Source organism: Chiloscyllium plagiosum, chromosome 19, assembly GCF_004010195.1.
Source record: "Chiloscyllium plagiosum isolate BGI_BamShark_2017 chromosome 19, ASM401019v2, whole genome shotgun sequence".
Classification (NCBI taxonomy): domain Eukaryota; kingdom Metazoa; phylum Chordata; class Chondrichthyes; order Orectolobiformes; family Hemiscylliidae; genus Chiloscyllium; species Chiloscyllium plagiosum.
This window is the reverse complement of record NC_057728.1, coordinates 58,832,124-58,838,123: the sequence shown is the minus strand read 5'-3', so window position 1 is coordinate 58,838,123 and position 6,000 is coordinate 58,832,124.

Below are 6,000 nucleotides of genomic sequence, written 5' to 3'. Positions count from 1 at the left end.
CCCTCCCACTTCACCAAGGACATGCAGGTCCTTGGACTCCTTCATCGCCAGCCAATGGCAACAGGACGGTTGGAGGAAGAGCGCCTCATCTTCTGCCTAGGAACCCTCCAACCACAAGGGATGAACTCAGACTTTTCCAGTTTCCTCATTTCCCCTCCCCCCACCTTGTCTCAGTCAAATCCCTCGAACTCAGCACCGCCTTCCTAACCTGCAATCTTCTTCCTGACCTCTCCGCCCCCACGTCACTCCGGCCTATCACCCTCACCTTGACCTCCTTCTACCTATCGCATTTCCAACGCCCCTCCCCCAAATCCCTCGTCTCAGCACCGCCTTCCTAACCTGCAATCTTCTTCCTGACCTCTCCGCCCCCACGTCACTCCGGCCTATCACCCTCACCTTGACCTCCTTCTACCTATCGCATTTCCAACGCCCCTCCCCCAAATCCCTCGTCCCTACCTTTTATCTTAGCCTGCTGGACACACTTTCCTCATTCCTGAAGAAGGACTTATGCCCGAAACGTTGATTCTCCTGTTCCTTGGATGCTGCCTGACCTGCTGCGCTTTTCCAGCAACACCTTTTCAGCTCTATATATCTGCTACCCTTGTTTTTCAGGATGGAAGTGGTCATGGGTTTGGAAGGTAGTGCCTAAGGATCTTCAGTGATTTTGTGCAGTCCATTGCATAGATCCTGCACACTGTTGCTACTGAGTGATAGAGTTGGAGAGACTGAATGCGTGTGGATGTGTAGAAGCCCTACAGTGTGGAAACAGGCCATTGGGCCCATCAACTCTCCAAAGAATATCCTACCCAGGCTCTCCCTCTCACCATCCATTTCCCATAGCTAATCCACATTCCCTGGGTACAACAGGCAATTTAGCATGGCCAATCCACCTGACCTGCACATCTTTGGACTGTGGGAGGAAACCAGAACACCCCGAGGCAACACACACAGACATGGGGGGAATGTGCAAATTCCACACAGACAGTTGCCCGAGGGTGAAATCGAACCCAGGTCCCTGGCGCTGTGAGGCAGCAGTACTAACCACTGAGCCACCATGCCGCCCCAGTGTGGTGTCAATTAAGCTTTACTGAGGATGATGTTTAGCTTCTTGAGTGTTGTGGAACTACACTCATCTGAGCAAGTGGAGAGTACTCCATCACACAGCTGGCATGTGTCTTGTGGACGGTGGATTACTGGATACAGTATCGGAAAGAAGTCGCCATGGCATTTCTGGACCACAGGGCTGTTCTCGTATTAGAGAGAAGCACCTGGTGCTGACTTAACCTTAGGGCCACCTGAAGTTGAGAAGGAACGTCCTTCACTGTAACCTCAGTCCTCAGGTGTGAAGCTTCAAGGATTCTCATTGGTTGGACCTGGGGCTGTTCATGCAGTTAGCATGTTGCTTCTGGTTCTGAAATGGGTCATTGATGAAACACCACCACTTTCCCATTGAGTGGCTGTTCATGAGTTTGGATAATAATAACCTTTTCTTTTAGCATTGACATTAAAAGAAGCAGGTATGTTTAAAATGTTTTTCCTGACTTTGAGGATTTATTTTTAAGGGATTTCACGCAAGTTCTACAAATGTGCCAAAAAAAAATTCCAACGCACTGTCAAGCTTTGCAACATTTTCATCAGTTTCTTTTTAGGAAGAGCGGGAATAAAGTCACCATGTTTTGTTTTTACTGTGAAAATCCACATGGGAGGAAGTCTCAGTAGTTTAAAACCAAACCTCCACATGAAGTGTATCCAACAAAGTGAACATTAAGCTGAAGAAGGAAGACATATCACTTTCCTCCCTTCCCCCACAGGTATAGCAATGAGGTAAAAGGTAAATTATGTTTAAATGCTAACTCAGATCATCAAAGTAAAAGGAATCATAATAAATGTTGCCTTCACACTATTTCTCTGAATGGAACCTTCCTGTCTGGCCTTGATGTAATCCTTCAGCCAAGGGAGACGTAATGCAATATCCAAGGGTCTTCCACTGTAAACATTTGTAAAGTGCCAGAGATTTTTTCTTGACAAAATTAAAGATTTTGCTTCCACCTCCTTCTCAGAAAGAAAGTTCCAAAGACTCATGATTCTCTGAGTGAAAGACTTTCACCCATTTCATTTTCTTCCATTTCATTCCCTTGACAAATTTTCCCCGGCTTAACTTTAACATTCACTCTGCTTTCTGGGAAGGGATGTCACAAGGTGCATATGCATTGCATGTGTTAACACAAAATCAATCTGCTTGATTATGCAATTTAGCAGTGCTTGTGATGCTAATTTCATCACCTTGCATCTGTAAATTACTTTTATTATAAAAAATTCAGGAGCAGCAAGGAAAAAGCAAAGAGGACACCTTAACAACTTAAGGTACCTCAAAACGTGGCAACATGCAGCCACACATCAAGGTATACTTTACAAAAAAGAACATGCGCAATGAGATATATGACAAGTTATTTCATTTCCACTTTGGGTGAAAGTGCATTGATAACTTTCATTGCATTCTCATGTACCTTGGGAATGCTTTAACATTTCTTTCTGTCGCACTTTCACTGATAAACAATGGGTCATAGTCTTTTCTTAACAGTTCACTCCTCAGAGCCTCCTTTTGATATTATTTTGTTAATCAGTAATAATATAAAATGGTGATAAAATCTGCATTTTCCAACATCAATGATTAACATTTGAACACTATCCCTCTTCGTGTTTTCTCATTGTCGTTTGCATTGTGGGATTTTTTAAGGTTTTCTCCCACACACAAAGACCACACCATAATGTGGGACTAATTTTATTCACTCATGGGATGTGGACATCGTTGACTGGGCCCAGCATGTGTTGCCCATCCCTAGTTGCCCCTGAGAAGGAGGTAGTTAACTTCCTTCTTGAACTGCTGCAGTCCATGTGCTTGAGATAGGCCCACAATGTTGTGAGGGATAGAATTCCAGGTTTTGACTCAGCTACTATGAAAGAATGGCAAAATATTTGCATGGTCTGGAGTGGAACTTGCAGGTGATGCTGGCCCTATCCTTCTGGATGGAAATGTTCGGGGGTTTGGCAGGTGCTATCTAAAGAGCTTTGTCGAGTTTCTCTGTGCGCCTTGTAGATAGTGTACACTGCTGCTCCTGAGTGTCGGTGGTCGAGGGAGTGGATGCCTGTGGATATGGTATCAATCAAGTCAGCTGCTTCACCCTTGGTGGTGTCAAGCTTCTTGGGTATTGTTGGAGCTGCACTCATCCAGGCAAATGGGGAGTAATCCATCACATGCCTGACCTCTGACTTGTAGATGACGGACAGGGTTTGGAGAATTGGCAGATGAGTTACTCACATTTGTACAGAGCCTTCCATAATCTCAGGACCTCCCAACTTACTGGCAATGAGGTACTATCTATTAAAGGGCTGTTGCTGTCATAAGTTGGAAATATGAAAACTGATTGGTGCACAACAGATCACACCAACTGCAATAACAATCATCTTGTTGATGGATCAATATTGACAATTGATGTGAGGAATAACTGTGCTTCTTTCCCTCAAAGTAGCATTGTGGAATCTCTCACGCTCAAATGGACTTACAATCAAGAGCAGGACTGTGCCAAACGGTCCGTCAAGTCTACAAGTATATCAGCTGACCTGATTGTAACATCCAATCCACATTCTCACCCACCCCAATAACTTGCCCCCACTTTGTTTGATAAGTATCTATTCACCTCGGCCTTGAAATATTTAAAGATTTTGCTTCCACCTCCTTCTCAGAATGAGAGTTCCAAAGACTCATGATTCTCTGAGTGAAAGATTTTCACCCATTTTCTTTTTTATATGAGCAACCCCTATTTTTAACAGTATGTGTCAGAGAGCAGCTCACTGGGGGCAGTTTTGGATTGATAAGGTGACTTTTATTGTATTGGGAGAAGTTTACAACTGGAGTGAATAATATTTAAAGTGCATTGGCTTACTTTTGATTTGGAAGAATGAAGAATTCATTCTTACTCGGGGAAAAAACCCATAGATTTTGAAATAGCTTATAGAAGACCATGTCGGGGTAGACATTAGAACTTCACAACACACTTCACATTCAACAACCAGATATACGAACAAATCAACGGAACACCCATGGGCTCACCGATCTCTGGACTCATAGCAGAAGCAGTAATGCAAAGGTTAGAACAAACAGTCTTACCACAAATTCAACCCAAACTCTGGGTCAGATATGTAGATGATACCTTTGTAATCATTAAAAACACGGAAATAGAAAACACACACCGGATCATCAACGCCACACTCACAGGAACCCGATTCGCGAGAGAAGGAGAAACGGATAACCAACTCCCATTCCTAGACGTGATGGTAAGGAGAACACCGAACGGAGAATTCACCACAAAGGTATACAGGAAAGCCACATACACAGACCAAGTCCTGAACTATGAAAGCAACCACCCCAACACACACAAACGAAGTTGCATCAAGACACTATTCAAAAGGGCCACAACACACTGCAGCACACCAGAACTGCAAAAAGAGGAAGAGGAACACCTGTACAAAGGACCTGATACCCAGCATGAGCAAAACTAATGTAGTGTACAAAATCCCATGCAAAGACTGCACAAAACACTACATAGGACAAACAGGAAGACAGCTAACGATCCGCATCCATGAACATCAACTAGCCACGAAACGCCACAACCAGCTATCCTTAATAGCCACACACGCAGATGACAAGCAACATGAATTCGACTGGGACAACACTTCCATTATAGGGCAAGCGAAACAAAGAACAGCCAGGGAATTCCTACAAACTCCATCAACAAACACATCGACCTGGACCCAATATACCGGCCACTACAGCGGACAGCTGAAACTGACAACCGGAAGCGGCAGGGACAGGCCACTATAAATGCCGGAGGAAACACCACAGAAGCGCTTCACAGGAGGCTCCCAAGCACTGAGGATGTCACCTAGACAGGGGACGAAACGTTTGCAACAAAAATTTCCAGCTCAGCGAACAGAACCACAACAACGAGCACCCGAGCTACAAATCTTCACCCAAACTTTGAAGACATAAGAACTGTTTCCTCTAGAGAAAAGAGTAAGTTCTTAACAATGAGGAAATAATTTACCTTAGTGTCAGGGTTTTAGTTTGAATATTTTTGCATCAGAAGGTTGTGACACTTTGGAATTTTCTTCAGTGAGTGCAGAATCGTTAAATATTTTCAAGGAAAAGGTGGACGAATTCTTGATTATTAAGGGAGTGGAGAATTATAGTGGGATATACAGGAATGTAGACTGGAAGTTAAAATCAGATCAGCTATGATCTTATTGAATGGTAGAACAGGAATGAAGGGCCGAGTGGTCTACTTTTGTCCTTGTTCATACTTCAACATCAAATCTTTGTGAAAATATTTTATTTCATAATAATGTTAATATTGTAATAATAAATTGTAATACTAAAATTGTAATAATAAAATAATAATAAAATTGCAGAAAAAACTTTGCATTTTGTCAATGCTCAGCTAAAACACAGATTGTTCTCCAATTTGTTCTTAAAGTGAATCAAAAATATTCAAGCAAGAATTGAAGTGACATGGATTTTTTTCTCACAGGAGTGTCCTGCCTCTTTAGATTCCAATTGTATTTCGCTGGTGGTCGTATGAGTAATTCAACTGATCTTTACCCTTAAGGTCAGTCCTTTTCAAAACTAAATTCTGAAAGTAAGAGACGTTTAGCAAATTTGTACCTAAATAATGTTAGTCCATTTGCTCAGTACTAAAATAATCAAACGCCAGTTTACATTGCTACAATAAAGTGCTCCATCACTTATTTATGCAGTTGTGGATAACACAACCTCTTGTTGAGGTTACTGTCTTCTTTGACAAAATAAATTTGATCTTATCAGTTTAATAAGATTTTATACAAAATCATTTTTGAATAATGTAGTTTCATGAATCTGTGTCAGGCTAATATGTCTTGTTCAGATTTGACAAACCCTTCTGTCGCAATTTACTCAATATTCAT